Source organism: Betta splendens, chromosome 4, assembly GCF_900634795.4.
Source record: "Betta splendens chromosome 4, fBetSpl5.4, whole genome shotgun sequence".
Classification (NCBI taxonomy): Eukaryota; Metazoa; Chordata; class Actinopteri; order Anabantiformes; family Osphronemidae; genus Betta; species Betta splendens.
Window position 1 is genome coordinate 21,711,431 of NC_040884.2, and position 12,026 is coordinate 21,723,456.

General features: G+C 49.8%; 1 protein-coding gene across 1 annotated transcript in view; it reads right to left on the minus strand.

The window, feature by feature from the left end:
- Positions 1 to 12,026, minus strand: part of LOC114853776 (cadherin-18) — a 98,126-nt gene that overhangs the window by 57,635 nt on the left and 28,465 nt on the right. Inside the window, exon 2 of the mRNA XM_029147561.3 lies at positions 8,643 to 8,780. The gene's annotated coding sequence lies outside the window, so the exon portion shown is untranslated. The remainder of the gene's footprint in view (positions 1 to 8,642; positions 8,781 to 12,026) is intronic.

Below are 12,026 nucleotides of genomic sequence, written 5' to 3' on the forward strand. Positions count from 1 at the left end.
CCAACATCTGGCGTCGGCAGCAGCTTGTCACGGGTCCGGCTCTCCTGAGGCATTTCAGCCATGATGCTCGGCGTCTGTCCATAATCTGAGCAGGGACTGTGCGCACGCATTCACAATCACAGCACGGACAGTCAATATTGTCCAAAATCCTATTTCAACAACACTATTGTTCATCTGCAGGCCAAAACATAAAGATGGCTGCCAACGTGCGACGCAAATAAATAAATAAATGCGTAACAAAACACGTTCTAATAATAAAATGAGTCTCACAGCTTAAATAAAAGTTTGCTTAGGAAAGTAGAAGTCTGCGTCTTTATAATGAGAATCTAATGTGGGCATTTGTTTGTTTGTTTTAAACAGTTAAATATATAATAACAGGACGTAAAAACAGTTGGCTCAGCTGTAAAAACCAACGCATTCATCTGATGATGAATGATGTCATTAGCAGAGACGCTATCATCAGGAGATCTAGTTGTGTAATTTCATCTGAGTCGTCTCCGGGATGAATGATTCCAGTGAAGACTCTGCCTAATCCTCAATGTAAGCTAAGTTGAATATAAAGAACCAATAAAAGCGAAAACTCCATCATTCTAAACTTTCTCTGACCAGCTGCTCTTATTATTTCCCTCTTTCTCTTTTTTTGTCCCCGTCACTCAATTAGTGAGTCGTGGTCTCCTTTAGCTCCCACTCCCATCACTCAGGTACCCCTGGGCCAGCTGTTGAGCCTGCCTATGAATTCAGCCATGCTTTTGCTCTCTCTGGATCTAAAGGGAAACTTAATGAATAATGAAGAGAGAAGTGAGCGGGGCGAGCGAAGGGAGGGAGGTAGGGAGGGAGGGGGGATTTAGAAGATGGGCGCCCTGAGAGTGAGAGAGAGGCCCTTCAGGACATGGACGCGACGGAGGAGCGGAGGGAGGGCAACTTGTTAGTGTTCACCCATCAATTAGGCCACAGCGGAGACAAGACGAGAATGGAGGGCGATGCGTCATGGATGAGGGAGGACGAGGTCTATAAACCAAAGAGTGTTCCTGCTGAGGAGACAGATTAGGTATCAGGGATGAGGAGGCGAGCGGTGAGGGGAGATTCAGGAGGAAGTGGACGAGCGAGAGAGAGAGAGAGCGAGAGAGAGGGGTCTTTGAGACGTCTGAGGCTTCTTAGCATACTGCCTCCAGCTTCATCTATCATCCAGGCCTAGTCTCTCCTGCCAACACCGGCGCGTCTCTGCTCCTCATCCAGAGTTGGCGCGTAGCTTCAAAACGCCTTTAAAGTGCATGTGCTTAGAATGTTAAAGGAATAATGAGCACACAGGTGTTTTCACTCCCGGCACCACGGTGAAGAGAGTCAGCCACGTTTCTTACCGTTTTCCAGCTTTCCAGCTGTAAGAGGAAGTTTGCTTTGGATTGAAATCAGATTCCGGTTGCGCCGTATCGCTTTGTGTCTCACTCCGGCAGACGGCGTCACCGACTCAGTTAATGTTTAGTTATTACGCGGACGCTGAGGACGGCGCTGACTGATAACGCTGCATCCGACAGCCGCAGCACATTTGACACTGCTGGCCTGATGAAACATGACAACTCATCGGCTGACGCCTCGGAATCACCTGAAGCAAAGCGGAGACAAACAGGCTTTCAACCGGTGCCGCGCTGCTGGAGAGGCACTGGGAGCTTCCTTACACATGCGAGTGTGAAACCATAAATACAAATACTTCACCCCTAACGACAAGCCGCACAGTGCTTTAAGAGTTACTCCGCTATCGATCCGAGGGGCCATTTCTCTGCATGATGTCTCTCTCCCCGGCCACTTTTTAATGACAGGTCAGTAAATCATTTTGCCAGGGGGGGGGGCTAATTGCTGGAGAACCTCGGAGGGCACTCTGGGATCGCGGCGTGCTCTGCAGACAGGCTTGCGAGCGATTAGCTTACCACTAGCTAACGCGCCTCTCTGTAGCGGCGCGACGCTGCGTCTGTGGACCATTGATATCTAAAAGTCCGCTGGTCAATTAATCACGGCTAAGCAGAACTATGGGATTATGCACTTGACTGAATCTCATTTCAAGCTGCTGGGCCGCGTGGGCGCGTGCGTGCGCGGCGCGTGCTAGGCCGCGCGGCGGCGGGGCGGGACCCAGCGCCTGTTTGGCCGCTGCCACACGTATAATTCATATGTGGCTGACGAGCACCAAGGTTACGCCGCAGCCCGCCATTAAAAATCCATATACCACTCGTCCCTCCGCGCAGATTACTGCGAGTACTATTACCCAGACAAAACAAATTGCTGCTCAGGAGTCAAACAAATAGTTGTTTTCGCCACCGACTCTGAAAACATATTGTTTTCTTGTTATAATGCATCAAATGTCTGAGTGAAGAACACGCAGCCGCTCAACGGCTCCGAGTCACTCAGCATTCACACACTGTTTGCTTGACTGAATCTGTGAAAACACAACCCACACTTTATGCTCCTATTAATTATTAACTCACGGCAGCTGATTTACGCCATGAACACCTGGAACAGAGGCATAAAGCTCTGAACCAATGACACAGCACTGTCACCGACGCGTGCGTGGCTCCGCTCTGCTATTCTGACTGAAAACAGGAAATGGTGTGAGCAGAGGCGCGCTGTCAACGGTTATAAGTGTTCCAACCCTTAATGGGCTGAGTGCGCCGTAACTGATGACATGGCAGACGCTGGTGGGAAAGAAAAGAGAGAAGAAGAACTGGGTCAAGACATTTAACATTTACTTCCTAATATTCCTGCTGTCATTAGCATTTATGTTTCTTTAAACCTTTAACGGTTATGAGGGTAAAGCATTTTCTAGTTTTGTGAATTCACCAAGTCTAGTGTCATGAATGTGTTGAGTGAATGGTCAATAATTAGTCGGGGACAGTTGTGTCCCCAGAGACAGAAGCTGGAAATGATTCATCATGAATCACCCGTGTAAGTCAACGCGACGCTTTGCTCGTCTGTCAAGGGTGAGACACGATGGGGGGAGGACGGGGAGGCTGCCGGGCCAAACCTCCCCCGCGCTCCCGAATGCATCAGTCCGCAGCACAAAGTGCCGTCTATTCGTCCCCGCTGAACGGCGGGTCTCAGTGGGAGGCGTTTCCACATTCACATTAGTATATAATACTATGACAGCGTTAAGGCCTGAAAGAAGCCCCGTGTTCCTGGAATGCTGTAATCGAGGGGTCTGGAGTGGAGGCTCCAGTGTCGCACCACTAAATGCTGATTTCAGCCCTTTACAGACCGTGTGAGCGCTCTCTTAACCCTATTTGCATATGAACTATATTTACATGCTCTCGAGTGCTGTATTCAATGAAATGTCATAAATCCTTTGTTTGCTTTGGATCAGTGACTCAGAGCCAGACCTTATCGGTGGCCAACAACCCTCTAATGCTCTGGTGCCTGAATAGGAGCAAATCCCCGCATGCAGAGTTCACAATCTTCTGGAGCGGCTTCCCACAGGAGTGGAGGCTGTTGTGTTGGCACGTGGACACGTAGTAGTGGAACCACACATTCATCCGTTTATCCCAGATCCACCATCACATCACATGAGCTCCATCCTGACCTGAATCTGACGAGGGGCGGAAGCTGGGGCCGTAAACCTTGAAATGCAAGTGTCATTGGAACAGGAACGTCGATGAATCCATTTTTTTTTATGATGAGTGCTGCTTCACTCTGAATCAAAGCTTCTTAGGTTCATTTAAAGAGAAGCAGACAACAGGCTTTCAACCGGCAGCAGGAGCGACTGTCCAGCGAGAATCTCCGCCCTTGAATCATGAGCTAACGCTAACAGCGTGCCTGATTATAAAGCACGGCGCCTTCAGCACTGCTTCAGGACGCGTGCAGAACCCAGGCGGGCTCCCAAGGCTCAGGTGGGGATGAGGCAAACGTGTGCTGAGCCGCTCCGTTCCTCAGCGTCCACGTCGTCCCCGACGACAACGCGCTCGTTGGCGCCCGTGCGCCCGCAGCGCCGTTTCTCAGCTCAGTCAAACCGAAAGGTCACCTTGTTATTTCTGTAATATCGTATCTCACGCTCTCGCCCCAGTGATTTGTGGGAGTTGTACCTTCTCCCGTTGTAGTTCCCATCAGGCAGGACAAGTAATGTGGCTGCGAATTAATTATTTAGCAGTCGGACGCGAAGCCGCCGCTGCGTGACGGATGCGAGCGCGGCCCGGCGGCCCGCTCCCTGGCAGCGCCGCTCAAATGTGACTGAGTAACGACGCGGCCGCAGTGAAATTATAACAGTATGTCACAAACTATGCAGGCATCGCAGGACGCCGCTGGCAGCTCTGCCCCCGTGTGCTCCCGCCTCCGGCAGCGCTCCGAGGGCCTCTGGCTTCACCGGCACACGCTTCCCGTTTATAGAGCTGATAGTCAAATTTGGACTCGTTCCGTTTTATTGTTATGTGACACCATCGCATGTTTGGAGGAGCACGCACACTCTGAAACGTGTGACTCACAGCAGCGAGAGCGGTCTCGTGCTGTTGGTATTAGATTAAAGCCGACACCGGCCCGGTCCGCGCTGAGGCAAACATCACTCTGCGCTGCCAGTAACTGTATCCGTTGTTGTTTTATGGTTCTGTCCGTTAAAAAGTAAATAAACCCTGGAGGACAAACAGAGAGATATTTGAATGATTTCATATCCCCCGTTTGTGCGTAACCGGCGCTGACATACTTTATTGATCCCACTGGGGAAATTGGTGCTGGACGGCAGCCAGGCAGCGGCGCCGGCGCCGCTCCAGGTTCTGGTGCCCTGTCGAAGGACACGGTGACACGGAGCCGCGAGGAATCCGAGCCGCTGCCTCCTAAAAGTGAAGACCCAAGAAACGAGGTCCTTGAAGAGCGGGCTGCTATCATGACGCCCACACAGCCAGCGCTGTAATCTCAGCATGGACGCGGGTTAAGCAGCAGGATGGTGGAATTAGGGGGATGATGCAAATGATGCAACGCTTTTATGTGACAACGAACAACAGCAAGACAAAACGTCTTCATCAGAGCAGCACACAAGCGAATGCCTCCGATCCACATTAAGTGTCCGTTTAACAGGATGGAGACGATCGCACCTCCCTCGGTTCAGATATGGACCTTACTTGAGCTCTGGGAGGATTGTTGACCCAGCACACGTTATTTGAGGGGAAGTGTGACTGGGCCAAGTGGCTGTATTAACAAAGAAGCAGTCGGACAGTCCGTTTCTTTAAAGGTCAGAAACCGACAAACAGCGCGGTTCGACGTGATCCACCGCTCTGCACCTAATTAAACCAAGTCTAGCTATAAATGCAAAATGACTGTAAAGTTAAATACTGTACTGTTAATAATAGTGTTTGTGTATGATTGTCATTTGATGCTGGCCTGTGACTCACTTTGCCTGTTGAATCATTGATGTGATCAATAGCAGGTCTGAGCTCTGCAGCTGTGGATGAAATCCAAGTCGGAACTTTCATATCGGGGCAGAGACGGCGGCCACAGGGCATTGAATCACCCGTAATAATAGGTGGATGAGAGACTGGATGGCGGATGATGGTTAGCATCAGACACATCGACGAGGATGTTGCTGGAGAAGTTAGAGCGGGAGAAAATGGATTCATTTCAATTGCGGGGTCAGTAACCTTGCGAGACATCCGATAATAGAGGCTATCCGTGACTTTACAACTCCATTTGTTGCTACCACATGCAGCAACCGGTACTTCCTCCAAGCTGCAGCATGAAGCAAGACAACGAGCAAGCTGTGAAACGAGCAATCAGCGCAAGCTGCTTTGTGCATAAGGATCATGTCATGAAACACTGATAATGGCTTTAGCTCAGATCTGCCAAGGCTGCTAACGCAAAGCTCTTCACCGTGTCTGTGTTTAAGCTGAATTAACTGCATCAACTACTTACATGGTAAAATAATCTAAGGCTACTTGTCTTTGGACACAGGACGTGGCACAGGCCTTTCAAAATGTCATGCTACTTTTTCTCAGTCTTTGAGCAAGAAGGAATAAAGATCTTGAGGGACTGTGTGTGGAGAAACTTTAGTAATACTGTATTTATGGGAGTAAAGTCATGGGTCAGAAGGTTTCGCTCTCTGGGAGCCGACGTCCGCCACAGGCTCTAACTGCAGCTCCGACCCCGCTGCCACTGAACTGTTCAAGCAAACGGGCTGTAGAGCGAAACAATCTCAAAAATGACATTCACCCTCCAAAAATGAAGCTAATTAAGATGGTAAGACGTTGAAGAGATCAGGAAGGTTCAGTGCTGAAGCCGACGTAGCCTCCACCGCCGCTAACGCTATCGTTTACACCCTCTCAGCTCCAACGCTTCCTGGAGGATCTGAGTCACATCGCCTTCAAGAGCTCCTCTTTCATTATGCTGAGTCAGGGGCGTTGGATAAAACATGAAGTGACAAACACGTTTTCTACAGCAACATCACCTAAACACCTGAAAGGGATTTGCTGCAGACGAGCCGGGCGCAGAGACGCCGGGAGCCGGGGCCGGGGCCGGGGCGTTCAGTGGGAATCGTCACTGTCAGATGTCATCGGCATGAAGAAAAGCCCATGTGGACACACCTGCGTCACTCAAACTGGGTTTGTTTCCAGAGAAACGGGCAACGGGATAGAAAGTGACAGAAGCACATAAAACTCCAGCTTTGGGCAGCGAGGGCACGTAATGAAGAAGGAAGAGCCTCATGATGTTAATGATAATAAACCCCCTGACAACTAGTTTGTTATACACACAAACCTCCATCCAAATGTGACATTGTCCTTTGCTTCCTGTTTCACTCCCATAGTGAAACGCTCCCGGCCGCACGCACGGCCCCGATAACGACTCCTAATAGCCAATGAAAGGCTTGATCACAATAATAATCAAAGGCCGCGTGCAGATCAGGCACGGTTTGAATCCCTTTCTACTTCAGTCACGCTCGCCTTTCCTCCGAGACCGAGGCTCGCTAATCTTGGAGCGACAAGATGCTCTCCCACCGAGAAGCGCGACTGTTCTCAAATGTGGCGAGCTGCTTGCTCTCCATGTGGTTTCGGCTGCAGCTCCTCGTCTCCCACGCAGCGGCGGCGGCGCTCGTTCTGCTTCTCCAAGCAACACTCTGAATTCACAGGACGTGTGAAAACCGCTTCCGATTGTTTGGCCAACACTACATATCATTTTTTTTTAGCATTAGACTAAATCATTTTTGATGCATCAGCATCTGCAATAACTGCGTTTCATACTGTAGCACCATTTTGCATCCCTTATGTCATTGTGCTTCACTGTATTATCAATGCAATCAGGCGACGTGAGACCAAATCTCAACTTAATAAAAAAATAATATTTTTCACTCCAGCTGAAACAACAATGTTAAGTCCCTCATTCATGGCTCTATTGTTGTAGCAAAACCCAACAGACAAACTCCTGCTTCCCTCGCTTGTGGGAAAAATCATTACCTAATGAGAGTAATGTTTGGGCAAGCTGGAAATAGCTCAGTAAATAATTTATAGTCAGTGTCTCTGGGAGCTATTTGCTGAGACTACTTCCAACGTGGTTCCAGAGAAGGAGCGTGAACAGACGCAGGCCGCCGCTCCAGGCTTCGCGCGGCTTCCTCACATCGCCACGCGGTGACTTCCTCTGTGCTAATCTTTGCGAGACAGATCTGGGAGATTAGAGAATCGGGAGCGCATCAGCAGGTAATCCATCCTGTGTCTCGGCGGGAGAGGTCAAGCACGTCGGCGTCTGCTCCTAAATAGGGCCCATGCCGCGGCACGGCGGTGGCAATCTGCAGGGTTAAGCCTCTCGGCCCCATAACAAGCAGCGTTTGTAGGAGGCCGGCCTTGTTGTTGTTGCGGGTAGATTTATGAATGAGCATAATTCAGTAGCAGGTGACCTTTAAGGGATTAAACACGCGCACTTTACCCATAAGTCCTTTATGTCTGGTAATGACATTTAACCAGTGCACTCGCTAAATAAAATAGCCTGGGATTCCTGGAAGGCCTCTTCGCTGCTAGAACAGAAAGAAGCCGCCTCTCAGGAGAGTCGGGAAGCTCCCACTTCCCACCAACCCCCCCTGGGCCTCACGGCAAACTGCTCCCGGAGCATCCAGATCAAGATTGCAGCAGAGGATCTTGGTGGAGAGCTCCCCTGCCACATGCCTTCACACCCTCTGGATCAATACCGTCCATCCACACCGGTGGCAGGCTGAAGGCCTTCGCATCACGGGTTAATGCAGAGGCTGAACTAAGGCCCTTTCTTTGCCGGGAGGCGAGAGCAGCTACAGTGGAAGGTCTGATAATAACAGCTGGTGATTTTATCTTAAGCCCAGTAATAATAAATGAATAAGGGAATAAATAAAACTCTTCCAGCTCGACATGAAGTTAAACATAGACTCTTTTGAAGTCTCCAGCACTTCTCCGTGAAATAATTCCATCATGCAATAACCTGTGACTGAAATCAAATAAAAAAAACTGTCTGACGGACCGAAGAGGCCAAAATAAATCCTCGTCCGCTCACTCCAATTTCCACAGCTCGAAATTACATCCAAATTAGAGATTGGTGGAGTAATCACCAAGCGCTCTGTCACTCTCACCCCAACAATGCCATGAGAGGCATCCGCCGAGCGAAGTCAATTTGAATCCAGTCCTAATAGCGCGACTGCAACGGGAGGCCGCTATCTTAATTCTTACCTCATTAAGCTGTATAATGTGCAATAAAATTCTCATTTCAGGCGCGGAAGCGGGAAGCGTTGACGCCGGAGTCCAGTGGCGCCCGTGGCGAAGCTGGCGAGGACCCACGAGCTGCAGCCGTGCGGCGCTGGAGCGGTCCTGTTGCGTAAAACACAACACACAGCGTGTAAGAGCACACACATTTAGCAGGGAATTAGGTTAATACCTGGACTAATCCCTGTTCATCAAGCGAGGGACAGAAGCACGCCGAGATGTGAATGATGGTGTTCTCTCCAGGAGTGGATCTCCTCACACTTAACGGGTTTTATGAATCGGGCACATGAGGTGTGAGTGTTAAACCCACTGACAGACAATTGCCCACATATACAGACAGGGACGCAGATTCTGGACTCGCTTAAGATTCTGGTGTCATGTCAAAGCATGGTCTCACATGGGTCACACAGCGGCCATCCATCCTGAAATATGGGAACCGCTTGTCAAATATAATGCATTAGGACACAAATTGGCCCCGTATTGATCCGCTCCCGCGGGGGCTTTAAGTTGTTCCACCACCAGACATTATACTCCCACAGTGCAGCGCCCTTAACAGGGAGACACACTTAATACATCCCAGTGATGGTAATTAACAAGCTATACTTGGGATCTCACAGAGACTGTTTAGGATACTCCAGACAGCCTTAATCCAGACGCTTTGGATTTTTTCCGCTTGCATCGCCAACACCCTCCTCGGGGCTTTGCCTGCTCCAGAAATTTCTGTAGGAATGCCTGCGCTTCTGCTCCGTCAGTCCCAGTGATCTTCAGGAGGAATGGCCCTGAAGAGATAAGGCAGCCGGACAATAAGCATGTCCACCTGGCAAGGCGAGATGCTCCATCACTGGGCCCAGGGTTACTTAGGTGTCAGTAGCGCTCCCGCTCTGCCGTGCTGAAAAAGTGCCACCTTCTCAATGGTCCCTGGTAGATACAGAAGCCCCCCCGGCGCCGTTAATGCAGCTGACTGGAGCGACTGCACTGTCTGATACTAAACTGTCTTTATGCTCCGCTCAGAGTCCAAAATTAAAGCTGCCCTAAGCAAGAATTTTATGTAACAAGGACACAGTGGTGTGATGTGGAGCACCTGAAAATGGGCCCAGGCGAGCTGCAGCGCTAGCACTTTCCTCAGGAGCAGCAGCGCCGGGTTGGAGCCGCAGCAAGACGCGCGTGTAGACCTTTAATGTGGCTGTTTCACTGGACACCGGGCGGATCGGTGGACAAACCGGGATCACACACCTCCGAGTGCATTTAGAGAAACTGGGTCTTCAGCTGCAGGTGCAGATCAACAGAAGCAGAGTTCTAGCAGATGACAGAAACTCAGCGAATTCCTCTACATGGTAGTTTGTTTGTCCTAATACGACAGATTCCCATCCGGTAGAAACTTTCACACGAGGCTGGTTATCGCTCCAGACACACCCAGGTTTCAAACATCCCATTTAGCATCACGCCAGCATCAGAGCATGTTTGATGCAGAGCCATTGTTTTGCTTTTTGATCTCACTGGCTGATCATCAGTCAAAATGTTCAGCCGCTAAAGGGGAATTTAATACAGCCACTTCAGCAACTCTGTAAATTGGGCCGTTATAATATCCTTTAAAAAAACCTTGTTGATGTGTGATGCGTATTTATTCATGGTGGCCATTAATACAGTAGCTGTCATGCTTCACCTTGTTGTCCTCAGTATTACACCTGTAAATCCTGAGCCGGGCACAATTTCATGACTTAGCATCAAGGAAGCCAAGAAAAATCCTTTCCCTGTGTTTCTATTTAATATCCCGCAATTTTTTTGATTTTATTTTGTGTCATTGTACAATGTCTGAAAGACTCTCTTCATCATTGTCACAGTATTTACACACGTGACACGATGTTTTATGGATACTCTCATCATGATTAACTCACCGACCATCTTTTTGTGAGAATAAACTAATTCAGCAAAACAATACAAGCATCAGCTATTTGCCCTTGGAGCTACTTCATGAATAGCAAATTAATAAAGTGAGCCAAAAAGTACAAAAAGCAGCATCCGCAGAGGATTTGAAACTGCAAAAGGAAATGAGCTGTTTTCTGTAACTGACTTTAGCTGCGGCCGGTTTTATTTCCATAACACTTTTGTCTGGGGAGGAGTTGGTGTCGCCCGCTACTTAATCACACCAGATGGCTTCAGGAGCAACACAAGACGTAGGTAATCTGGATTTATGACCTCGCACATATGCTGAGCGCAGGGGCATCTGCCGTGATGGAAATGGCAGCGGTTCTAATGGAAGCGGGAAGTTCTGGCGGAGCGCGGCCCGCGGCACCGCCAAGGTCGGCGCTTTTGGCCTCGCAATCGAAGCGCCGCTCTGAATCACGCTCCGAAAGGAGTCGCGCTCCTCCAGAAGCTTCCGAGCTCAGCGATGGCAGTCATGGCGGCCGTTATCTCAGCAGCTCTGCGGCTGGTGTTGCATGTGTTACATCAGAATGTGAGAGCGTCTTGACTCAGGCGGGGATAAACAAGTGCCAGGTGCTGTTAAGCCCCAAACGAGGCCCCGGAAGCAAACGTCGCTGGCTTTGTATTAAGAAAGCAACCAAAAATGAACCTGAACCTCGTCAGGCTTGTTTTATTTTTTTAAACATACTTCTAACGCGCCTCCGCTCTTGTCTGCTCTGCTCACGCGTCGCCTCCGTCTCGACAGACACGCCGGTTAAACACACCCAGCTGTTTCGCTGACATTTTCTTCAGCGACATTACACAAAGCTGCTTCTGTCGCGAGAGTTAGCGGAGCTGATTTATTCCTCTCCGTCAACCCGAGCGTCACTCGCGCCCCTTTTCTCTCCACAAAGTTGCAATTTGCCATGACAGCCGTAGCACATAATCCTTGCACGGAGATGACGAGGGAGTATAAGTCATGTCACATTGACTGTGGATGGAGGCTGGATCCCGCTCTCCCTGACGAGGGCCTCGCATGCAGAGCAGCTCCCTGCTCCACAGAGACCTGGCAACCCGCGGCTCGTCACCACGCGGGCGCCTCTGATAATGACCCCTGGCTCCCGGGGGACGACTCGGGTCTGTTTGTACCTAAGCTAATGCTATTTAGGAGCCTGGAAGTTGAAAAGGCGCCTGTCGCTTCAGCAGCTGGGGCGGGAGCGCTGCGAGCTCTGGTTTTGTCCATCCGAGTCGCGCTTAAAGCTTAAGCTTGGTGACTAATTGGTTGTTAAACAAAGCGAACGCGTTGAGCGCTTCTCGCTGCTGCCTTCTCATCAGGGGATGTGACAAACGCAAACATCGTTCATTTGATCTGAGAATGTTTGATGCAAACTAGGGGCGCCTCAATCAGAACAAAGACAAATCCTCATTAGTGATATTAAATTGCAGCAT